Raw genomic sequence first — 25,974 nt, 5'->3', positions numbered from 1 at the left:
AGAGCAGCCCTGTTTACAAAAGGGGGGGGGAAAAAGTCACAGCTGCTGGTTATGGCCAAAGGGGTGGATTTTGGGTCGATGTTCCATGGTGATGAATGTGCTGCAGACACCAGAGGTGGACCAGGAGTGCTGTGAGACCTCTTGCTGGATGTGGCATCTCTGTCTGATGTCTGTGTGACTCCGGATGAGCGGGGTGCATCGCTTGGTGCCGTGGCTGTCCTTGGGGCAGGAGGCTGGGGGAATCGGCAGCGTTAGCACTGTTGTGGTGGGTTTCTTATGCGGGGCAGAGGATGGGGATGTCCTGGCTATGCAGTGCTTGCCCCAGGGTGAGGGGTGCATTCACACCTTGGTCAGACCAGGAGGCCCTGTTTTGGCAGCTCTCCTGAGATTCCTCCTGCCACCGCTGTCCTGAGCTGTGCTGGAGCAGGATCAAAACCATCTTGCTGGTGTCTATCAGCGTAACCATTGCAGTAAGTGCTTGTCTCCCGTGGGTGGGTGCTTTCACCCGGATGCTCTGCACCTAATGGTAGGCGCAGCGGGGTCACACCACCTAAACCAGCTCTGTACTCAATACCCCAGGGGAGGGGACAGATTTATCCTCCAGGCGTGGCACTGACAGGCGCAGAAGAGACTCTTCTTTCATCCTCCCTGCCCAGAGCGAGATTGGCTTTGAAAAAGGGACATTTAAGCTAGCAGAGATTCTTTTTGGTATCCGATGAATCAAGAGCTTCAGGAGAGGCCAGCAAAGCCGGGAGCAGAATAATGATTGCCTCTTTCTCGGCATGGAGCGCTTAACCCCAGCCACTTCTGAATTTCCAAACGAGTTTCCCCATCCTCTGTCGCAGCGAGGTCAGTGGGGAAATACAGGCTTTAGTGTAGCTGTGTGACTTGAGGTTCAACATCTAAATTGTGCTCTAATGCCTAAACCACCCCGTATCAGGGAAAAGCATTTATTTCCCGTGACGGGTCACATGGATGCCAGGAGACTACTCCTTCTGCACCCAGGAGCTGAGCCGTGCTGGCCGTGCACGTTCCTGGTTTTCTGGAGAAACTGCTGCTCCAGTCAGGAAAGCTCTTCCAGGCTGCCCTGATGATGTTCCCATGAAAAGGAAGGGGGAAGGAGGAAACATTTTAACCCACGTCTTGCCTGATCTCTTCTGTGATCATGTCCTGTCTCTGATCCTCCCTTCCAAATAGCTGATGTGTAGGTGTTTGTGTGTTTGCTAACAACCCGGTGTTCAGCTTTGAGAAACGCATAGGTATGAACGGCTGCTTACCACAGGGAGTTTGTGATCTGGAGAAAACAGGAAATGGTATTTTGGGCGGTACTACAGCAGATGGGGTTTTTTCTTGACCCTATGCTTTTGAACAGAAGCAGTTGCTGTACCATCTAGGACTGCGGGTGTAATTCATGATTTATCCTATTTTTTTTGCAGATCTTTATGATGTGGGCATTGCAAAAATACTTCCAACCAAGGAAAGTAAGGAGTATGTTTCACAAACTTCTGAGATAATACTTGAATGCTGATTTTGATAGCAGTTAGAGAAAGTTTCCCACGGGATGGCTATTTGACACGTGCATCATGGCAATGTTGACAGAGAGCAGAGTCCTCAATGCTGGGTATCGAAGCACGAGGGATGCCCCTGTCTTCTGGAGGCCGTGCTCAGTGGGGAGTGGGGAATGGTTGCTCAGGGGCCCCGGTGAGGGAGAAGGCAGTGGTGATGTTTGGGTGAAAGGAGTTGGGGAGTCCCAGGACGCCATGTCTGAGTCCAGTCTTGTCCCTCGCAAGGAACTTCCCCTCTGCGCAGGGCTGAGAATGGTGAAATTCCTCCTCCAGCACAGGCAGGTGTGGATGCAGAAAGCATCTCCAGTGCACAAAGGTGCTGACAGGACTGCAGGGGTGTGGTGTCACGGGGCAGTGCTTTAACCCCAGAGCATCCTTCTGTCCACACTGCCAGCCTGGGCAGCCAAAGCTGAGCTCTGCCGTGCCACCACCACTGCTGGCTCCGTACCGGCAGAAGGATGCGCTGGCTGGGCTCCTGCCATGTGCCTCCCCAGAAACCCCAGAGCCTAATTTAAGTGTTTCCCACCCGAGCATCGCAGGACCTGCTCTGCTTGGTGGTGGGTCTGTGGGCAGACATCAGGTGCAACAGGGAGCGGGGGAATAGGAAGGGAAAAGTGTCAGGAGCTCCAGGCGCTGCTCTCCTTCCACCCAAATTCCTTCGGCAGCTGGATCCCCCACTGCTCCTGTTCATAAAAAGCAAATGACTTCTTAGATTTATTAGTTACCTCCAGGTGCAATTTATCAATCCCAGGCTGGGCCCTGCCTGGGCAGCTGGGGAGCGGCCTATGTCTTTGATTAATGTGCTATCCCCTACAATGGTGGCAGATTTCTTACTGGAGTTTAATTCTAACAGATTCTTAAAAATAACAAGAAGCATATTCAGCGAGCTGTTTAAGAGGACGCAGAGCCGAAGCACGGTTCATTCTCTAAAGCTTTGAAGAATTTATAGAAGGGGCTGAGGAAACCATCATGGAAGCTGGGGAGGATAAAGGGGGATCTTGCTGTAGGATAAATGGGGAGGGGGGGAAAAGGGAACAAATACAACAGCTGATAATGGAAATGAGAGGCTGAGGGGTTTCTAGACAGAAATGAAACAGTGGGAAGAGAGATCTCAATAAGAATAAGCAAAAAAGGTTAAAGATTGGGCTCTTGCAAACAGAAGGGCTTCCTCTGAATGACCCAAGTTTTGTTTCTGAAATTGTGGTGAAAGAGTGGAGGGACATTCAGTGGAAAAAATAAGAAAAACTAGGAAGATTAGGGGAAAAGGAGAAGCCCCCTGGGCTGGAGTATGGAAAAAGCTGAAGCTCCACTTTCCCTAAGGCTGTGTCCCCCACAAACATGCATCAAGAGGATGCCTTTTCCCATCTTTAGTTTCTTCTCCTCTTAGCCACAGCCACAAATGAAAACGTCACGTACAGACCTACCTTTCTGAGCCTGAGCCAAGAGGAACTCTTGATCCTTTGGCCTTTTTTTTCACAGGTGGAATTATATTCACTTTCCTTGCCTTTTCAACTGTACCAAAGCCCTTTTCTCACAGTTCAGTGTCCGTGCCGGAAAGCAAGACAGGCCCACACCAAGGCAAGGGCAGAGCAGTTTGCTGTTTCCCAGTGGGATTAGGACACTGGGCTGAGATGGTTTGCAAAAGCTCCACCAGCATCCTCTTGTCCCCTCTGTTCCTGCGTCAGCTGCTGACAGCCCTCCTAGGTGCAGTGGTTTAGATTTCAGTGTGACAAAGTGTTTTCACACCCTTCTTAAGGAAGAACATCATAACCCAGTTAAAGGGCAGTGTACTCCAAGCTTTCAATGCATATTTATACCATCTATTTTGGGTATCTACTTTCAGATCTTTCTATATGGTCAGTGCAAAAAAAAAAAAGATACGCATCTCTGGAAGGTGACTCACACCACCTAAAATAGTCCTGTTCTCAGACATCCTCTCTCTGCACTAATTATAGAAGGAGGCTGGAGATGTTAAGCTCCTAGTTTTAGCACGTGAAGGCTGATGCCTGCGGGAGAGAGCAATAATAACCTCTTTGTTTTCCCTGACACAGGGAGTGAGATGGCTGGAATGAGAGTGGGGGGGTTATCTGCTGCCCAGCTTGCTGGTTTTTGGCTTAGCTGTGCTGTTTCCATACCACCAGAGAGGGTGTTGAAGCCCACACAGGTACTCACAGGCTTGTTCAGGCTACAGGTCTGCCCTGGGGCTAGCAACACCCTACCGTGGCCATCGGGGCTGGCGGTGCTGCTGGTAGCTGGAGTGCTGCTGGTTGCGGGAGGAGCGTGGGTTACAGTGCTCACCCAGGTCATGGTTGCAGTGTGGGTTACAGTGCCCACCTGGGTGATGCTGGTACTTCTGCGCAGTGCTGTAGGAAGTGTGCTGAGATGCCTGGCTCCATGCCTCTCACCCAGGAAGACCTCTGGAGGAGAAACCCACCATGGTCTCCCCTCGTGTCCTGGCATTGTCTTCTCAGCTGTGTAGGAGCAAAGTCGGCTTGAGAAGGATGCATAGAAACATCACCATGTGGGAGTTAGCCTGAGGCTTGGGGTTGACCTTCACTTGCTTCCCTGCTGATGGAAAGAGAACAAAATGGCGTGCCTGCAGGCAAGGACACAGGAGCATGGGGTGGCTTTGCCCCGTTGTGTCCATCCTTCAGGGCAGGGATGCTGCAGCTCAGAGCAGCACATCCTGCAGAGTCCCCTTCCCCTCATCCCCACTTTGCATAGCCATCTTTGGAGCCACAGTTGAAAATTAACCCCAGAGTTAGCCATTTGTAAACCAAGCTGACAGGAAATTGCTGGCTTTGTGCTGAAGAAGTCATTACCTTAAGCTTTATTGCCGTGTGCAGAGTTTACTTGCGACAAAGTAAATGTGCAGAGATGTCTGTAAATAGGGCTGGGATATTGCTGCGCTAACAGCTCCGTGGTAAGCTATCAATCAGCAGAACAGTGTGCAAGAAACCATTAAAAGCCACTGTTGTAAACGCAGAGCCTCCCACACGCACATGCGCGCGAGCTCTGTGCCCCACCAGTGGGTTCTTCCATCACTGCTCCCCTGGTTGAGCAAAGCCCCACTTCTCATGTGGTTTTTGGAGAATGCTTTGTAGCCCTGATGTGTCGGAGATGGCAATGCTGCCTGGGAACAGAGGGCAGCAGGCCAGTGCTGGGCTGAGGGTGGCCATCTGAAAGAGCTTGGCTGAATGCAGTGTCAGCTTTGGTACCCCTGTCTGGATGGAACAGCATTGCTGTAGAGCTGAGGTGAGAGCCTGGTGTTCCCTGGGGTTTTGGCCCTGGCCATTAGCATTGTGTGCCCTTGTTGCCAAGAAGGCCAATGGAATCCTGGGGTACATTAAGAGGAGTGTGGCCAGCAGGGCGAGGGAGGTTCTCCTCCCCCTCTACTCTGCCCTGGTGAGACCCCACCTGGAGCACCGGGTCCAGTTCTGGGCTCCCCAGTTCAAGAAAGATGAGGAACTCCTAGAAAGAGTCCAGAGGAGAGCAACAAGGATGATATAGGGGAGATGTTCCCGTCCCTTTGAGGAAAGGCTGAGGGATCTGGGCTTGTTCAGCCTGGAGAAGAGAAGACTGAGAGGGGACCTCATCAACACATACAAATATCTTAAGGGTGGATGTCACGAGGACAGAGCCAGGCTCTTCTCAGTGGTGCCCAGTGACAGGACAAGGGGCAATGGGCACAAAATGCAACATAAGAGGTTTCAGTTGAATATGAGGAAAAACTTCTTCACTTTGAGGGTGACAGAGCACTGGCCCAGGCTGCCCAGGGGGGCTGGGGAGTCTCCTTCTCTGGAGATATTCAAAGCCCGCCTGGATGATGTCCTGTGCAACATGTGCTAGGTGAGCCTGCTTTAGCAGGGGGGTTGGACTGGATGATCTCCCGAGGTCCCTTCCAACCCTTGCCATTCTGTGATTCTGTGATTATAGAATATGGAGGGGAGAGAGGTGTTTCTCTGCCATGCCAGCATAGACCTCATTTAAATAAATGAGGTAGCAAGATGGACCGTTCAAGCTACTTGAACTGCAGGAGAAGCTGTGCTGGGGGGAAAACAAGTATATTGAAAATAGTTTGATGTCTGTGTGACTGGTGTGTGCCTAAATGACATAGGTGGTGCCCAGAAAGAGCATCTCCCCTCCACTCGTTCTCCCCTGGCTGCTGGTTGGGAGCATCTTGTCTGGCACCCAGGCAGCTCTGGCTGCCGCATGGCTGAGCTCTCATCCCGCTCACAGGGTCCTGGCAAGCGGCAGTTCTGAGTTTCTGCCTTATCTGTGTTTTCTCAGGGTGGCCGACAGCCTGCCTTCACGTCATCTGAGCACTTCAGGATGTCTGGAGCTTTTTATGTGCTTCTTCCCTCCAAGTCAGCCCCTTACTTCTGATGCCGTTTTGTTTTTTGTCAAAACTGTGGCAGCTCACTGCGAGCACATATTTCTGGGCTTTTCCGGCTTCTGCCACTTGTGGGAGCGATAAGGTCAGACAGGGAATAAAAATGCATTGCTTGGGGGTCACCAGAGGGGCAGACTGGAGGAATTTCCCAGGCATTGGCTGTGCAGGGCTGGATCGCTGCGCTCTGGTGAGGGGCAGAAAGCGAGGAAGCCGGAGCCCTGTGCTTGGCATTTTATAGCAACTGCTTCCTCTGGGACAGCAGAGCTGCTCGGGGGCTTTTGCAGGTGCTACAGCTTAGGGTGGTTGTGGGAAGGGAAAGGGGAGGGTTGAGAGGTGACAACATAAATCAGGCGATGCTGCAGATTTCCTCCCTCTTGGTCCTCATTCTCATAGTTCTTGCCTCTCCTGTGCCCAGATATTGCAAGGTTTTGCATAGGCTGATAAAATTGTGTTTCCCCACAATGAAACCCTGACAGACTTGGTGCCAATCCCACCACTTGGGCCAGCAGGGGAAGACACAAAGCTTTTTCTTTTTTTTATTTTTTTTTTTATTTTTGCTGCCTCTTAGCCTTGGCTTGGGAGTGCCCATGGCTCTCCCAAATGGTTTCATTTTTTACTCACTCTTCAGCTGCCCTTTTCCTGCAGGCAGGTCCCTTTGGCATGCAGAGGGAGTGGCACCCAGCCACCCTGCATGAGGAGCATCCAGCTGTAACTCGGTGTGGGCTCACTCCATCTCTGGGCTCCCACACCCGTGTGGCTCTTGCAGCCAGACACCCGGCTCTCGCTAGGGAGCGGGCCAGGAGTGGGCGAAGTTCCCTGCTGATGTGGAGCTTTTCCCTTTTGTCCACAACCACAGCATCCCAATGAGCCCGATTTAGCGTGGTGCCAGCCTGACTGGGCACGGCATCCCCCTTCCAGCTTCTCCTCCCTACAAGACTCCCTGACCCCTGCCTGAGCCTGGCTGCAGTGCCAGCAGCCTCCTGTCTGCTCTCCCCCTTATCGGTGGGAAGCAAGAGGGCTCCCCGGGGCCCCTGCCAAGCTGTGAGCCATCTCCTCCAGCTGCTGCAAATTGTTGGCAGGGCACAGGGAGAGGGTTGAGGGACTTGAAGCACAGCTGAAGCTCGGTGGCACCAGGAGCCAGGTGATAGACCCCCAACTTTCCCTGCTCAGCTGGGTGTGGGAAGGATGGCCAGCGGCTCCTGGATCCTCACCTCGGGCAGGGGACATGGGCTTGCCAGTGCCAGCAGCGAGGGCTGCAGTGTGCTCCCTGCCCAGGCTCAGCCTGGGACGGTGCTTCCCTGGGAAATGCTTCCTTGGGAAATGCTGCCCTGAGGGGTGCGGCAGCAGGAGCTGCTGGGGAACCCTTCCCATCAAACACTTTACATCAGAAAGGGCTTACCTTTCCTTTCCAAAACTCAGCTCAGTGAGATAAATATCCTGAATCTTCACACTTGAAACTGCGGTTGCAACATTAAAACAGAACTGGCTTTTTTAATTTGAGATGTTTGTGTGTTGAAACTTCAGTTAATTGTTACCGAAAGCACTTGGAGAATAACCCAGGGGTTCTATGGCTGCTGGGTTAAACTGAGCCTGGTTTGCTCTGGGGCTGTGTCTGGGTTTCTGGGGAATTCAGGAAAGCTGTCCTCAGGGCTGGGGTCTGAGGGATCTGCAATGGCTCTTTGCCTTGCGGATTCTCCAGTGTCTAATGAAGGCTGAGCGCATGCTGCAGGCTTTTGTTCAGTTGAGGTTACTCATAACATCTCTCTCCTTTACGTGGATGTCTATTTTTGCAAGCCTTTGAGGAACTGAATCGTCTCTGAGGCTGTTATCTCCCTGTCAAATTTGGCTGAAATTGCTCAATGAGTTCAAAGTTGTTGAGGGAGACCCAGACAGTGTGAATGTATGAGCCATAGGAAATCAGCCTGACAGGCTGAAATGAGAAACACTTTAAAATTGTCAAAACAAAAAGCCTTCCCAGTGCTCTGACCTGACTTTTTTGTCCAGATTGTTGGTTCCTGAAGCCTCCCAAGATCCTGCCAGCTACCACAGCCCCAAGGGGCTCCTGAGAGCCCCCACGTTGGAAAACACAGCACCAGCTGTGCTGATGGTACAGGGGACCCTTGGGATTAGTAAGAGACCTGGCACCTGCTTTTCTTGTGGCTTCTCAAGTCTGGGAGCGTGGAAGCCCATGGCCAGATGCCCATCCATGCCATTACCGACCCACCCCGAGAGGAGATTGCATGCCAAACTGGTTTGATTTGTGCTTCCTTTTGCCAAATGCCTTTGATTGAAAAGGGACCTGACACCAGTTAATTAGACACAGGTGCAGATTAGAAAAATAGTTGCAATAATGAATCTCTCTTTACTGGTCCCTGCTGCTGTTGCAGTGGTACTATCGCAGCCATTCGCGGGATGGTTAATCTTTTAGCTAGTGCTTTAAGCGTTCTGTGCAGGGAGCTACGCACCATCAAAAAGAATGAATGACCCTGTTTCTCTTCCCTATCGTGGCTATCAACCAGAGCTGTCTTTGGCATAGCTTGCTGGTTGATTTCTGGTTGAACATTAGAAGCAGAATTCATCTGTCCAAATGTAGACATCTAATTGTGGATGTCTACATCTGAGTTACTTGTCTAGACTCTTGTTTATAGGAAAGAAATGGGCACCCCAAGGACATGAGTCATTGTATGCTAGAGTAAATGTCTAAAATAGGTCAGATGAATCATTCTGTAAATGGCCCTCTTTCTCTCCTGTGCCTATAAAGGCAGTCCAGAGTCACCATGCGGGAGGGAACAGAGAGATGTCTCCAAAGTACAGTGAGATGCATCCCATGTCAGATGTGTTTCTGGGCATGTGTAGTCAGCTGCTCTCCTGTCTGTACATCTTTCTGATGTCCTCTGTCCACTTCTTGCTCTTCCCATTATAAATTAACCAGTGACTGAGATGCCATTTTGCCTCTGTAGCTTCTGTTGCAGCTACATCAAGGATGAGTCCCAAGTACTTGCTTTCCCCCTCTTCTCGTGGTCATCAGACTGTAGTCACCTCTATTCCAAACCTATGGCTTGGGCCTGGGGCTCTGCTTTGTCCTCTTGTGCATCCCTCCTTTTCCCTCTCCAGTGAAATGCTGCTGGAGATCTGACTTCCCTGCAGCAGGTACCTGCTCTGTCCTTCCCCATGAGCCATCTGCAAATGTTTCAAGTGTCCTCATGTTCCCTAGGCCAAGACAACCTGCTCGGATTTACTCAAAATTTCCTTCAGCTGCTGGTAAAGCAGCCAGAGTCCCCACCTGGGTTCTGATTATTGCTTTTTTCCATCTCTGTTGTATCTGCTAGGGTGAGCATGGGCACCGGACCACGAGGGAATTGTGACAGCTCAGTGTCCCCACTGCTTGGGTGAGCTGCCATAACTGACTCCTGGTGATACACGGTCTCAGCTGGGAAGCCAGGTGTATTAAGCTGAACCTCTTTTGCTGATTTACTCCTATCTTATTGCTGTTTGCTGAACAAAAGTCTTCCAAATCCTTCCAACTAGGCTTGGAGCCTAGTCCTAGAAATGGACTACTATTTTAACAAAACCAGTGCTGTGCTGATAAATGGGATAGGGGGAGTAGTGAAAGAAACTATTCATAACACATGGTGCAGGAGATGAGGGAGGGAAGAAAAGAAAACTGAAGAGTGCAGATAAGATTTTTGCTGCAGGTGTTTTCTCAAGTTTTGGCTAGGAGACAAAAGAAAACCCACAAACCATCCAGATAAGCCCATTAGTCAGGTTAGCTGAGCACTGTTTCATTTCTCAGGGTTATCTAGACCCTCTGGCCTCAGAAAAATCCCAACTTTATTCTTTTCCCAAATAGTATTTTATTAAAAAATCATCTCTGTGTGAGAGGATTCTTAGAAACATATTTTTTAAAAAAACCCATGTTGGAACCTGGGAATACTTTCGAATGCTGCCAAGCCACTTCCTTGCGTAGGACATGGATGCTCCTATGGTCTCTTGCCCCTCAGTGATATTGACTTTGACTTTGGTTAGATCGAGCCCTGGATCCTCGTATTCATCTCTGACCTTTGTGAGACTCTGTTCCTTGCACCCAGAGCTGATGAGGGCTGAGGGACACAGGACCAGATCATGGGCTGTGTGAGTGTCTTAGGAGGAAAGAAGAAGCTGTCCTCTCCCCTGGAGACCTGAGCAACAAGAAAGGTTGTTAGGCAGCAACTGCCTTTCTCAACATGGGAAACAGCTGGGACGGGAAGCCGTTGAATGAGGTGCAACAACCTTTCTGAGCAGTTTGGCTGCGTGCTGGAGTGAGGAACCCAGCTGAACTTCCTACCAGAGACGTTAAATTGTGTAGCGTAATACATGCATGCCTGGTTCTCAGGAATATATGAGCACTTGCTGGAGATGAAAGCTGATGGAACATGCAAACCGAAACCACAGTGTGCCTCACTCTGCTCTGAACCGTTTCCCACTAGGAAACTCCTTGCTGCAGCAGCCAGCCTTTCTATTTGCTCTGCAAAGTCTTGCCCAGTTGTATGTGGCTCTGTGGCAGGAGGTGCTCCAGGAGGCTGCTCCTTTCTCAGCACTCATTGCTGACAGTAAACAGTTGGGATGACTCAGAGGTGTTTTCCCTTCCACCACGTAGGTTCCAGATCAGCCCATGTTAGTAACGAGTGAACGTCCTCATTGTTCATCTGATAGTGTTTAGTGCTCTGGTATGAGTTGCCAATTCCTGTCCAGTTCCTAGTAGGCTGACACCTACTTTGTAGAAAGACCCACCTTGACACTCTGACCAGAAAGGTTGACGTTTGACTGCATTGGCTGCCCAGCATAAGGTCATACCTCTAGGTCATACCTAGATAAAGATACTTGTCAGGACAGATCTTCTCTGCTCTTACACCATTCTTGACCTCTTTCTCTAACCCAGCTCTTCTCTTGAGATCTTACAGGCCCTCTGTGTTTTCTTATATCCAGAGTTAACCTTACAACTACAGCTCAGCAAATCTCTTGAAACCCATTTGTTCCTGGAACCTTTCTCACTGCAATGATACCTGTGTGTGCTATTGTCCTGCAAATACTGAGTGAGAGATTTTCACTGATGCTAAGAGATGTCATTACTAAAACTGAAGCAGATGGTAGAGTGGGATTGAAGTAATACCATGGAGATTTTCCCAAGGTGTCATTTATTTTCCACAATTATGAAGAACTCGAATGGCTCACCTGAGGAGGCTACAAGACCTCCACCTTAGGAAGGTCTTTAAGAACAGCGAACATTTGTCAGGGATGACTTCATTATGTAGTCCCCCCCCTGGGGAAGGAGATGAACTGTGCAGTTTCCTGAGGCCCATTCCAGTCCCAGGAAATGCAACCAAGAAACTCGACAGATACTGAAACCGGTGCAAGGTTTAGCAGCGGAGAGGAAACGTTCAAAGAAAAGAGAGTATCTCATGTTCAGAGCTGATTTCTCAGCAGTAGTGCTGAGTTGGACTAGAGCAAATCCTGCCACGTTTGGCATTTGAAATGCTGAGGCAAGAAATTATATCTAATTCTCAGGACAGGAGGAAATCAGAGCGCAGTCTCCTTAGGGCAGAGCATGTGGGGGGTTGCTTTGTGTTCTGCCTGACCCATGTTGGGGCAATGTACAAAAAACACTTGAAATTTCCTCCTAGCATTTAGATGCTCCTTAAAAAACAATAATGATATCCGATAGGGAGCAGTGGCTAGGCTCAATCTGACCCTAGGTTCATTTGCATTAAGTGTTTATCAATGCTTTCACTTCAGTAGAGTTCTCAGGCTGAGCCTGTGTGCAGCTTGGCTCCTCTGGCGGAGAAGTGAGAAGCCCATGCTCTGGAAACCGAGCAAACCAATACAAATGGTGTGGCAGAGGGAAGGAGAGGAATGCTGCAAACAGTCCCGGGTTTTGCTGATAAAGGCATCCTCAGGAAGCTCCCATGTTGTAGGAGTCTGTCATTTGGCTGGGCTGGGGAGAGGAAGGGAAGAAAAATAGATGCACAAAATAAGCATTTCCCTTTTTGATTTGATTTCCACAATATTTTTGTACTTATTCTACTTTTGCACAATGTGAGGCAGAGATCCAGGTCTCCTCATTCAGGTCTCCTGATGCTTTGACAGTGGATGCAGGACTTCCAGTCTCCTCTGGCTGTGGTCTCCAGCTGTGGGAAGCTGACCTGGAGTGACGTGGGGGAAGAGGAGGCTCCAGGGGCTTGTGCTGCCTTATTTTCCAGGCTGTATTTCCCCAAACCGAGTGACACGTTATCAGCGGGATGTCCTTTCTGAGCTTCTGCAGTTATTTAATTGGCACAGACCATAAGGTAAGTGAAATCACATCCCGGAACATCGCGTTGCGCACCGCAGCCACGTGCTGCCAAGTCAAGAAGCCCCTGGAGGAGCGCTCCAGCCAGCCCGCTGGTCCCAGGCCCTCGCTGAGTGCCTGGCCCTTGGACAGGCAGGCTGCTGTGTCAGGCTGCGTGGTTTTCACCCACTTCAAACGGTGTAAGTGGCAATGCCGCTTGTAGCGACACGGCATCGGAAATCCCCAACATGCAATTGCGCGAGAAGGTCACAGCTCAGTCAGAACAGCGCATTAAACATTAAACGCTCCATTTGTACGCGCTAGTGGCGTCATGCCAAGATGAATCCAAAATGATTAAATCTCCAGCCGTGTCGGTTCCTTTCACGGCAACATAAAACATTTTGCTCCGCTCGTCAGCGTGATGATGCTGTGCCGAGGACAACAGACTCGGGCTCTGAGCCGTGTTCGTCTCGGCGATTTGTCATTAAAATGCATCTCTGGCTGAAACCCTCTACTGGGGTTCCTGGAGGTTCAAGCTGCCACTTGGTTAAGATGCATAGCAGTTTCCACTGGCCAGACGACTCACCTCAGCCTCCCTTGTCACCCGAGCGAGACAAAGGCAATTGGAAGGCAGAGAAGAAAATAACAAACTGTTGACCACATCGTAAATCCAAAGACATGGCAACAACAGGGCTTAGCTCATTCGTGCAGGAAATATTGTAAATGAAACCATAGTGTTCGGATACGGTGGCTGCTGAGAAGGAAATCTCTTTTGGTAGCTTGTACCTGCTAGAGATAAAAAGAAAGGGACTGGATTTCTTAATTTTGCAGGAGTCTTTTTTTTTTTTTTTTTTTTTTTTTTTTTTTCTCCTTCCAAAGGCAGCATATTTATAACTCTAGTAAAACTGCGAAAATTGGTAAATAAAAAGAACCCTACAAGAAGAAGAAATTGATTTCTGGAGCTGATCAGAGCAAAGCTCTTAATCTTTGCTCCTCTTTTATAGAATTGCTGCCTGGATGCTGCCTCTATGGGCCCAGGACCTAACGCTTTATTCAGTCCATAGTCAAATGGAAAACTACCAGGAAAGAGGAAAGAAACTTAATTTCTTTTCTCTTTCTTTAATTAAAAAGAAAGACAAAGATAATTGGATCAACTGCTTTTTGTGCTCCTTGGGTGACTTGAGCAAATGAAGTCTTGTAACCCCTTAACCAGGCACTTCTTAGCAGCCATCCTCGGGGAGCATGGAGATGGGATCCCTGATCCTGTCCCTGCTCCAGGGCAGGGCAAGGTGCTGTATGAGGTTACACGGAGGGGGAATAGGCGCATTGGCCTCAGCAGGCTCCAGCTGTTGGCTGATGTTTTGGAGATTGTTGCCAGTGGGCACAGATGAGCACAACCTCCGACCACTCTTGATGTGTCTGGGAGTTTTAAGCAGGGTAGCAACAGATGAATCCTGGCTTGAGCAGATTTTAAGATGATGTGCTGGAGGAGGGGTTAAAACTGGTCATGGAGGCTCTAGGCAATGTACACACACCCTGGAGCTTGCTGTCCTTGGTCTTTTCTGTGATGCACCCCGCAGTTCTTCAACCTCACTTAAAAACCCCATGCTAATTGCACAGCTTGCCCAGCCATTGCTAGCATGCACATATGCCTCAGGTGGACGAGGCTGACTATTTGAACAGCAAATCTCACCTTGAGGCTAGCCTGTAGAGTATCACCAATAGCATTCAAGTTGAGTGGTGCTGCTACAAAAAAATGCAGCATACTGCATGCAGATGGTGTGCCCAAATACCGAGCTGATGTGTGTAAGCAAACCTTTGCCTTGTGCAGCCTCATGAACCATTTTGCGTAGTGGTCGAAAGATTCAGAAATCTCAGCACCTTGACCTTCATGTAAACATGGAGAGCTCTTTTTACAAATCAGTCCACTGCTCTGTGGTACGAATGAGTAGCAGAGGGAATCCTGCTTCATTTGTAACTGAAAGGTCTCGGGGCTTTAACAGTAGAAACAAGTTCTGCAAAAGGCTCTGGAAGAGCCTGCAGAAGTCCTCTGATGACAGACTGACTCAGAGCTTTGAAGAGGACATGCTCCATCTTCAGTTGAGGTCTCCAAAGAGGATTTGAAAGGCTTTAAGCTTAAAACACAGAAAGAAAACCAATCGGACCAGGTTTTATTAGAATAAAACCAGGGACATTGGAACAGGTTGCCCAGAGAGGTGGTGGAGGCCCTATCCCCGGAAACATTCAAGACCAGGTTGGACGGGGCTGTGAGCAACCTGATCTGGTTAGCGGTGTCCCTGCTCCCTGCAGGGGGATTGGGCAGGGTGACCTCTAGGGGTCCCTTCCAACCCAAAACATTCTATGAACTTTGCAAATGGAGAAAATGCAAAGCAGCTGTCTCTGCCCTCCCTGGCCTCTGTCTGCCTGCAGGTGTGTCTTTGCCTCCAGAACTGGTTTTAACTCGGTGGCTGCCTGAGCTGCAGCAAACTGCCAGGGAGCTTCCCTCCAGCGTGGGCAAAGCCCAGCTGCCTGCTCTCGGCAGCCTCGGCCTCCCCTGCCTGGGGTGTTCTGCTCTCCTGCAGAAACTCCTCCTCAGGGCAGCCAAGACCGTCATCCTCCCGGGTGGCTGGCCGGCCTCTCCTTCGCAAAGGAGAAAAATACTGTCATCAACAAGGCAGCAAAACCCCACGTACCGAGTGCTGCGCTGTTGTGACGGAGAGCTCCTGACGGGAACCGCGTACCACAATAGCGCACTTAAGAGCAGGGTGTCGAGCAACTTGGCAGGAAACCTCCTCTGCAGCCTGGCATGCAATCAGGAGATAGGCAGGCATCAAAGGAAGGGAAATTAGCTCCTAGGTCTCATTTCTGTGGCTGTAGTTGAGTCAGCCTGGCACGATGCTCGCACTGCTGCCTCAACACTGGAGAGGAAATGCGCTCGTCCCTCTCCTGGCACCGAGGTCTCCCAGGTGTCTCCGGCAGCACCTCAGTGTTCCAGTTTCCTATTTGTTAATAAAACTAGAGGCTTTGAAAAGTCCTGTCTGACTTAATCCCTACTGATCACAGATCCGAGAGCCCTGATGTGAAGGAATTTTAAATTTCCAGCCGCTGGCTGTTTAACAGCTTCTGACTTCAAAAGCTCTAGGAGCCGCCTTCTCCTTTTAAATACACTTTGCACTTAAGGAAAATATAGTTGGTCCCTCATTAATGTGTACTTCTCCTGTAATTATACAAGTGTTTGTAGTGCAAACACTCAGTTCTTGGGCCATGTGCACATTCTTCATTCATGAAATCAATAGGCAATAAGCAATGTCCATTTCTGATCTTTATAGAAGTCACCTGCTGCAAGGGCAGGTGTTACTCACTCTCACAAAGGTAGGTGTGAAATAGGTGGTCTTAAAAAACATGTGAGCCTCCTGAGCTGTCAGCCCACTGCCCCCAAATAAACAAATGCGTATTTACCAGTATAAGGTACATAAAAGCCCAGGACAGGTTTTTTTCTCTCTACGATGGCTCTTAAGCTGTCCATGGGCAGGGAGGTTTCCCGTAGCGTGCTGTGCTGCTCCTGCTGCAAGCCCCGGCAAATGAGGGGCTCGTTAGGGCTGTGTTGGAGGTCTCATTGGGCAGGTCACAGCAGGTTGACCTCTGTCTCCTGGTTTCTGTTTGTGGGGGTCTTGCATGCAGAGCTCTTGTCCTGGCACCTCGAAGGGCACTGCTGCCCCAATCCGCCCCACGTGGCACCGGCCCCTCGTCCCTCCTGCCCAGGGCCGTGGAGCACTGCTTGAGGGCTGGTCCCTGGGCAAGGTGAGGGGCTCCCAAGGAGGCCTCCTGAGCACAGAGGGTGACAGTCTGAGTTATAGCCCTGAGTCAAGGAGCATGAAAGAAGCTGGAAATGATTATGGAGCGTATGGGGGAGCTTGAGCAGTGGAGAGACTGCAGAAACCGTGCTAATCCCCAGGGAACTCAAACCGTATAATTTACGTGGTTTATGCCTGAACTTACCTTTACAATCATGCTCGTGGAAGACAGGTTCAGGGTTGTTTTTTCTGGTTTTGTCAAAAAGAGAAAAAAAATTTCTCACCTCCCCCTGCCTTCCCTTCCCAGGTTGCAGGGTGACTAAAGAAAGTGAACTAAAAATACATGCAAAGCATAATGTACACCTTCCAGCTTCTGAAAAAAAATGAAGTAGGGGTCCCAGAGGCAACAGCTTTCTTCACTGACCAGTTCTGACTCACCCTCCTTCTGGAGAAGTCATGAGACATAGTGAAACCCCGTGGTCTCAAAACTGTTTACAAAATGTGCAGGAAGGCATTAGTCCAACTAACTTAATAATGTTTTTTGGTACTGAGACACACTCAGCTGTGCAGCCCGAGACAGAAAACCAAACCTCTGTGGGTGAAGCAAAGTGGGAAGCTGCACCAAGCTACGCAGAGCTGCATGCAAGCCTGGGGCCAGTGCTGGGCGTGAAAAAGGTCTCTGGTGATCCTGAAATGCTTTTGCTTGAAGGTGGCAGAAAATACTGGCGCTGAGCTGACACTCATTTTTTTCCTCTAATTACACGATTTTCAGATATATGTGAACAAAAGGCAGCGAGACACAATCTAGTTTTCTCCTCAACCTAATGCTGAGGTTCAGGATGAAATGGTTGCAACATGCTTTCAGATAATCAGGAGAGGAGGCTTCTCTGCAGCGTGTCGGAGGGGGAGAAACTTGCTGGAATTACATTCACGCTGGATTGTATCTTCAGTGGACAACGGACTGGGGAGCTCTAACGTGCAAGCCGGCGCTTGCAGCCTAAGGACGGTCCCTGGGGGGGTCGGGCCATTTGTGCACGCACACCCTTGCACCAGCGTGCATGGCTCCCGCGCTTGCGCCAAGCCGCTCTGCCCCGAAGGTCAAGTTTTCTTCTATCGTGCAGCACTTTAATGGCCTCTGGATATCTTTCTAAACCTGAGCTTGTGTTTTGACAGGCAGTGAATAACAGGCGTATTATTTATTCATGTCAGATGGGACCGAAGCATTCCTGGTTTCTTGTTTATCCTGCCAAAATGGTAAATGAAAAAATGGACTTTCTCTTTGACTTTGGTTTTGGTTTGTGCTGTAGATCCCCAAAGCAGAAAGTATCTTGGTAGTAAGTGTCTTATTAACAGCAAGCATTTGCAGAAGGAAGAACAATGTGTTCTGCCCCAAACTCGCAGCTGTGGCCACCAGCTGTGACAGCCCTGTTGTTCCAGCTTTGCCTTTACTACGTTATTTCAGGGGTAGCTTTAAAGAAGAGAGAGGAGCCCACAGGGAGTTTGGCTTCGAAACAACCTGCTGCAATCTACAGAAAAACTCTTGGGTGTGTGAAGGACTTCAGCAGCCCTGCTCCGAGGGCTCAGCAGCCCAAGGGGATAACCCAAAGCTTGGCTCCAGGGCCCTCGCAGGCAAGCCAGGGAATGCTGGAAAACCTGGGGATCTGGCGAGTGGAGATGCGTTTAGTAGCAGAAATGAAGTGTGTGCCTTCCAATCACATAAGTTATATAAAGCCTTTGGCCAGACTCTAGACATCCCATTACCGCTGTCTTTCTATAACTTCAGGTCTTTCATACTTAAGTTTGATTTTAGATATTGGGAAGAGTTCAAAAGCTTTTGGCATGGATCTTGTATGGCTGTTTCCCAAATAACTGTCTGCTCCTCGGGTTGTCTGTGACTGCTGCAGATTTGTGCTCTGGGTAGTTCTTTCCAGTACTGTCCTCCTCTGAAGCAAGGGCTGCGCAGAGCACTCAGCACCTACTGAATATGGGGAAATCTTCCTATCTGCTGACGATTTGCCTGACCTACTCCTCTGCTTTGTCCACATGCTGTTGACTCTCTTCTTGGGAGCTAATTCAAAGCAGTTAGTGGGAAGTTCTGCTTTACTGGGGTCTCTATCCCGGTGGCCCGGCAGCTTGGGCTGAGATGAAATGGTTGTCTGCACCCTTTGGACTACATCTGCTTTTTACAGCGTTTGGGTGTTGTTTTGTTCATGAGCCAGTCCTTGAACGTTCTTCGAATAAAACATAATATAAATAAATAAGTGAAAACACATTCCCCTCACCTCCACCCCAATAAAACCTGTTGTGTATAGCTTTCTCTTACATAACCCATCTGACTCCAAGAACAAATGTCCCTAATTTCTTCTGGATGGTAGGCTTTGTGGAGATTTAAAGGGCAATTTCTCTCTCTTTTTCCTTAGCTCTCGCAAAGTATTACAATAAGGAACTGCAGTGACAGACAATACTTAAAGGCATGGTTTAGAAGTGATTCATCTGTGAAACACGGTGTAGCATATTTTATTGTATTTTAGCTAGTAAAAGCTGTGCATTCTAGCCCAGCTCTGTCATACTGCATGGTAAATTATACTTATAGGAATCCCAGCCACCTCACTGAAAATAAGTACCCTCTATACAAGAGTTAATGTGGTAGATTTGTACTTAGACATGTATTTGTAAAATATTTAAGCTGCATGAAAAGGGCAACTGTAGGAAGGTATGATTACAGGATCACATGAGTGCAGCACAGTGCTGTCATATTTTAAGGTTAAAGAGCAATCATTAGGCATTGGTGGCCAACCCTGCGTGCACAGAGGATGGGGAGCCCTTTCAAAGGCTCCGTGGGGCAGGAGAGAATGGGGAACAGCCCGAGTCTTGCATCTGCTGCCCCAGCTGCAGGGCAGCCCCGGCGTGAAAGACGGTGTGTTTACTGCTCCTGGCACCCTCCTATATGGTCTTCTTATGGCAGGAGAAAAGAGCTGTGGGAAATTGCCTTCTTGTGGTTCATGCTTTATGCCTGCTACATTCCAGGCGGAAAAGCGCGGATGATGGGGAGATGCTCTTCTCAACTTTATAGCAGTAACTTGTCATTCCAAGGCTGCTCCTGCTTTTCAAAAGCACACAGCACTTTCACAAGCTCTCCAACATACCTGGGCAGTGCCTGGCAGCCTCCTGGTGCACAGCAGTTCAGTCTGCTGGTGCAACGGCTTTCAGGAAAGCAGAAAGCTGGGGTATTGGTCCTTATTGGAGAGGGACTGACTGAGACCTGCAGAAAACAACACCCACCTGTGTACCATGACACAAAACTCCACTGAGTTTTAAGCAAGCCAAACTTGAATCTTCTATAGGCTTGAATCTTACTTATTTATTCTCATAGTGCTAGCAGTTTTCCAGCCAAAAGGAAAGGGGGACATGTTCAGGTACTGCAGTATGAGGTATAGTATTGGAAATTTTTGATTGCTGATGCCTACCCCTAAATCGCACATGGTCTAAATAAGCTCCAATTCACTGAAGCATTTTAGCAGCCTTCCGCTGACTTCACTGAGCTCTAAGGGCATGTTTAAACTTAAGTGCATGCTTGAGTTTTGCTGAATCATACAGCAAATAAAATATGCAGAGCCGGTCTTTAATATAACCCCCTGATTCATGTGAAAACTACACATTTCCCGCAAAGCCTACTTTGAGTTAATTAATGGGCATTAAGGACTCACATTTTTCTAGTGAAGAAGGGCCCCGAGGGATTGCAGCAATTTGTGTTCGTACCCTGAACAATACCAAAGCAATCTTCTCGTGGAGACAAAGCCCCAAGCGCTCCCTCTGCGATAACCAAGCACTTACGTTTGATGGATGGGTTCTAGCTGCCTCTGACACCCCATGGGTCAGGAGGGAGGACCTGGCCTCTGACCCATCCCTTTCATCCCCTCCGGCTGGAAGCGTGCCCACTGCATCACCGATTTTGGGGGGGACGAGGAGTGTCTGGACCCTGGGGAAGCGAGGAGGGGAACGGGGAGGGTCTGCCTTCCTGAACTCAAATTCTGAACATTTTACTCGATCGTGCTGACTCCCATTGCTGTCGTTACAACCTTCTTCACGAGCTTGACAAAACGAGGCTATGATCCGTGTCCGCAGAGCATGCCGACCGCAGGAAACCCTGGCTATTAATTTATTTCAGTAGCAGAGCCAAATGAATTTGAGCAGTTGGGTGTGACAGAGGGAGGCAGGCTGTGTGCCACTGGAGCAAGGGACTGCCAGCGCTACGGCAAAGCATCCCAGGGCCTTGCTAAGGTGGGACTGTCCTCGTGCAGCCCCTGCCGCAGGAGGGAAGGGAGTTCTCCTTCAGGAAAGAAGGACACAAATTCCCAAAGTGCTGGGAACAGAGCTGGGGCTGAGTGTTGCCATGCAGTTTTCTTGATTATCATTTTTGTGTCCCAGCTTGCTCGGTTTGGCAGCCAAGGTTTTAAAGAAATGAACCTCAGCAGCTGTGAGCTGAACAGGTCAGTGCTTTCAAGGGAGTTGAAGGGGAGGACCAGGCTGGAGAGACCTCCTCCATCAGCAGGTCTGACCCCATGAGTCCCAGGCAGCCACCCCTATGGATTTGTCAAGCTCCACCTTAAAACTACATAGGTTGGCTTTGTCCTTAATTTTTACCCTCCACTACTGCTCTCCCAGGGCTGTTCCAGAAGCTCTCTCTGCTGGTGAGAAACTGTTTAATTTCCACTCAGTCTTATGTCAACATTGCCTGGTAGCTGTTTCCCTTCTTTCTATTTATCCTCCTAAAAATCATTGCTCAGCCCCATTCCCAGCCCTGTGTGGTCCTCCTTCAGCTGGAAGAGCAGGGGAAAAGGAGGGGATTGTTATGGGAAGCACTGGAGCAATAAAAGCAATGGTGTGGTAAGATGTGTATGAGGAGCCAGCCCAACGAGGACGCACACTTGGAACGCTGGTGGCGGGCATGGTGGGGGGAGAGAGCTGTCCAAAGGAAAGGAGTTCGTCTGTTCCTGCTGCGTGAAGCCACCTTGTGCTTGGCCTCAAACCAACCGTTCCTGCAAAGGGGCTAAGGATGCTCTGCATGTCTGCAGCTATGAGGAGCAATAAGACAAGGTTGGTCAGAAGGGGAATTACTATGATGTTTCCTTTGGTGAGGGATGTGGAGCGCTTGAGTGGGACTCAAAGCACAGAATTATGTTCACCAGCTGTCAACTATTTGGCCTGGAGAGCACCACATTTCAGTCTCTTTGTCCCCATCTGTGAAAAACAGGATAATAATAGCCAGTCACCTCTCCCCAGGGTCCTGTGAGGGCCAACGTCTGTGAAGGGTGTGGACCATTTAAAGCAATAAAGAAATGCTAAGTATCATTATTATTAATCTTCCCATGCCTCAGTTCCCCATTTGTAAACTCTCACCTCGTACATTTTTGACTCCCATTTCCTCATGGAGCTCTGCCCAAGGAGGTCTCAGTTGGAAATGAGATCTCCAGCTGCTGCCACTTGTAACCATGGCCCACTGGCAAAAGACCCTGGGAAGTGCTGAGAAGCCAAAGTTTTGATGTTTTGGAGGGTTTAGCCCTATTTATGGAGCATATTATTAATGGTCTGTGTTCATGTCATCGCTGCAGAAGAAAACAAAGCCACTGACCTGCTGGGTGCACACATGCTGCTGTGTACGCACCCCTTTAGTGACCAGAGGCTGGTGTCCCCCAGTGCCTTCTCTGGTCACGGGGCCTCCCTGCCACATGCCTTGAGAAGTCCAACTCTTCCTTTTTTTGGAGATTTACACTTTCTGGTGTCAAGTTTATGGCCTTTACCCATTTGCTCTAAGCCCATTCACGGTGTAACTGTTGACATCTGAATTGATTTCCAAGACAGAGCTGCAAGTGGTCTTGTAAACAGTTGTCGGCAACAGTTGTAATTAAAGAGTCGAGAGTGCAAACACAAACCACAATAGCAGCCTGTAGGAGTTACCCTGCTGTATCGGCTTTAATGTGGAGAAGCCCTTAGGGCCCTATCAGTGCTTACAAGGGTTTGTTGCTGGTTTCCCCTTCCTCCCCTCTTCTGAAAGGGACAAAAAAAAAAAAGGTATCTAGCAAACCTTTTCCTCAGGGAAAGCCAAGGAGCTGGTAGCATGAGAAATGCCGCATACCTGTTTGGCAGTGCCCTGTAGGGCCCCTCTGCAACAGAGATGGGACAGAGCTGTCTCATCCCCCTTCTGCTGAAGGACTCCCAGGGCAAGAACATCCATGCGGACCCTGAGCATCAGCCATCTCACTGAAGGGAGGTCACGACATGGGAGGAGATTGCTAGGGATGGACCTGCCGTCCACCAAATCCTGGAGAAGTGATTGCAGGAGAGATTATTTATACCAGGAATTAGTTGCAGATTAGCTTATTTCACATTAAAATAGCCCACATCCACCAGTTTGTTTTGCCTGTTGTGGCTCATTTGATGTTTTACTGCACGCTACTAAGCACGCTCTGGAAGTGAGTCTGCTGAAATCTGCCTGCAGCGAGGACGGAGCAGATCCCCAAGCGGCTGTTGAACCTCTGCCAGCTCCTGAGGAGAGCCCACACCCTTCTGCGTGTCAGCTGGAAGCAATGGTCTCGTCACTTGTGTGGTCTCTCCTGCTGCCGGGCTGCCCATCCCATGGGGCATCACTTCTCCGTTGAAAAGGAAGCTCTCAAGCAGCTGTAGCTCCTTCTCCATCCCAGTTCTGTGCTCAGGTCCCGGGTGATGTTTCTTGCTGGGAGTGGACTTGTGGGGTCTTGTCTACAAACAAATGCCTCCAGTGTGGCTGGAAGCACAGCCAAAGTGCTGTGGGAAAGCAAAGGAGCTTGAGCTACATGGTAAGAATGGGAAGGGTGACAATGAGATTTCTGGGACTGTCTGGGCTGTGGGAACTGGGAATACTCCTGTGCTGGGAGAAGACTTTGGTATTTGCTATCCTCTCCTGAGCCCTGGTTTTCCTAGGAATGTGATGCATCCCTACTTTGAACCAGATCAAGATGTGAAGCTGATTTTCAGACACTTCATGGTGATTTAATTATTGCTCTGTTATTGAATTATATTTTTTTTTTGCAGTGCCCTCCCATTACCTGTCTTTTTCATTTCCCGCTGCTTTCTTACATGCAGTTCAAGAGAATGACTTGGAAGATGAAGGGAGTGCCTTGTAGAGGGTGTAATTTCACCCACCCCTGCAGTGACACATCCCATCCTTCAGAAGAGCAGAGGTGAACCTCCTCTGCCAGCAGCAGCACAATTTTAAGTAGGTAACCACCTCTGAGCCACTGGGTCAGAGAGATAAGAAATGTAAGGCAAGGGGACCAGACTTCATGAGACCTAAGCCTTTGGACGGAAAGCTGAGTAACGCCAGGGGTCTGCAGCTGGATGCTGATTTGCCTGTCTGCTTTGCACTGCTGTAAGGAGGTGCAACTTGGCTTCTGCACACTTCCTAAAATACAGCGTGGTTTACGTCGCACTCGGTTCAAAGTGTGGGGAAAGGTTTTTGTGGGTTCCAAGCCTGTATGCTTATCTGCCTTGCCCAGCACCTGATGGCTCTCTTACAGTAAAATAAGCCCTGTATCCACTGAGCCATGTGTCACTTCAGCTCTCCCCGATCACTCCTTGCTCTCTTACTCTAGCAAATTTGTTTTTCTTGAGCTTGGCTTGTTTGTCAAGTGAAGCATCCTACATTGCCTGGAGCCAGGATGAAACTCTTGAAACCCAATAGTTTGCATGCTGCTGCTTCAGAAAGCTCAATTTACTTGGGATGAGTTATTCCGAAGTAATATTTTCTTTCCTGTTTATTTTTCCTGACAGATCTTCTGCTTCCCCCGTGCCCTGTCGCATCAACCCATTTATGCACAAAGTAAGCAGTTTGGGTTTGCCCTTCTGACTTTACTGGAACCAGTTGCTTATTCCTATCTGCCAGCAAGTGCTTCAGTGAAAGAAATTATAAACTACGCATTGCAGTTATTACATCTCAGTGCGGAGTTATAAGTGAAATCACATCCTCATTTTAGGTTAATGGTCTGATGCACAAGCGCTGAAAGCTCTCTTTGAGCTTAATCTTGTGAAATGCTGCAGAGTCCAGGGCAAGGAGCGCATCTGAAGGACCCCACCTCCTTTTCAGAAGTGAGCCACCAGCTCTGTAGCGCTGTGTCTTTCCACAGAGGCTGATGAGGGTGGTGTCCCCACTGGAGAAAAACCCAAGCTGCACCCAGCTGGAGAAGAAAAGCAAATCTTGAAATCCAACCAGCTCATGCCTGAGGCTGCCTCCTCTTCCTTCCAGCACTGACTTTCATGGGCTGCAAAGAAACATTTATTCCTTACTTCACAAGTGGTGTTTGAAGCATCCTCCAAACACTAGCTTCATTTCACGTCCACAACACTAGAAATAACTGGCACACAAGGCTTCCTTCGTCACAATATGTTTTTTTTTTTCTAGACTGCCATACCCAAATGTCTCTTTAATCTATTATCTCTTAATACTTAAGCAAAGAAGAATTACTCATGGGACTATCCTTTTTCTTTTTTTTTTGTCTTGAAGGCAGTCCCTGTTACTCCACAGCATGGAAACCAAGTGGGAAAGTAATATATGCAAATTGCTTGTACTTTTCTGGTTGAATCATGTTCCCTCCACTCATGGTAATGAGTCACTTGGCATAAAGTGGACTGTTACTATGAATGGAGGGAGCACATCAGAGCTCTGCTTCTCAAGAATTATTTCTACTTGCTGAATCTCACTTAGGCCTGGAACCACAAGGGGTGAGACTCTGCTGCCAGCGTCTCTCTGCTGGAGTGACTGTGGCTGCTCAGATTTTCACTGGTACAACAGGGAGGAATTGGTCCCAGACACTCGTTACCCCACGATGCTGAGGATGATGGGTCATGGGCAGTCATCAAAGCTGTCTCATGCAGTTCCTAAATACTGGCCACATGCTCTTTTGCCTGTAGTAATACTGAGACTAAACCAAGAACTGACCTCACTGAAGAGGAAGGCAGAAGTGAGTCCCATCCCATATGTGGTGTCTGAGAAGTTGACTGCTTGCAATGTGGCCTGTCTGGCTGAGGGACTGATTCCCGCAGAGTCAGCTGCCATCTGAAAACCAGTCGTCTTTGTATCTCGGCACGGGAACAGAGCAGTGTAAATCAAATTATTGCTTTGGAAAAATCTTATTTTCTTGCATTTTTTTTCTCATATAGTAATTAACCCAATGACCAGATGGTGAGGTCTGGTGCTTACACCAAAAATACGGGTGTAGGAGAGCTCGGGTGTTGGAGAGCTCAGATTTCCTGCTCACAGCTTTGCAAGCACTGCAGCAAAAGAAGCTCCCGTGGGCATGACATGTTATGCCTCCTCTGACCTTACATAGGCTTACATTGCTTTTTCTTCACTAGAATACATAATTCTTATTTATTTATTATAATGGAAACAGACAACCGGCACTGAAGTATTATGACACCACTGATTGATAGTCGAATGACAAGTTGCAATGTCACTGTCTTACGAGAATAACCATTCCGTATTACAAGGGTAGTGAATTGAAACGCATCCTTTAGAAAGATGCCTAATCTCATTTTTAAAGCTCCAAGTGATGGTGAGCCCCCTATCTTGTCAAGTAAGGTCTTTAATTGCCCTTACTGCTAGGATAGTGCATCTTACTTCAACGGTTTTTTTTTTAATCTAATGGCATTGAATCGCTGTGTGACCTTGGATGAGAAGGGATGGATCAGTTGTTTAAGGCTAAATTGATCTTGGAATTTATGTAGTAATATACCCACTCTGGAGAGCCTCCAGGGTTGTTTTAAATGGGTGAACCCTGGATGGAGTTTCAGGCTCAGTTCCTATTTTTTGTGTGTGCTTTGTGGGTATCGCTTCGCATTATCATTAGCCTCGGGTTTAAATTTTATTCAGCAGGGGGCCTG

The sequence above is a fragment of the Egretta garzetta genome, unplaced genomic scaffold, assembly GCF_000687185.1.
Source record: "Egretta garzetta isolate BGI_Z169 unplaced genomic scaffold, ASM68718v1 scaffold25, whole genome shotgun sequence".
NCBI lineage: Eukaryota > Metazoa > Chordata > Aves > Pelecaniformes > Ardeidae > Egretta > Egretta garzetta.
The sequence above is the reverse complement of the archived record's forward strand: the minus strand, read 5'-3'. Positions refer to the sequence as shown.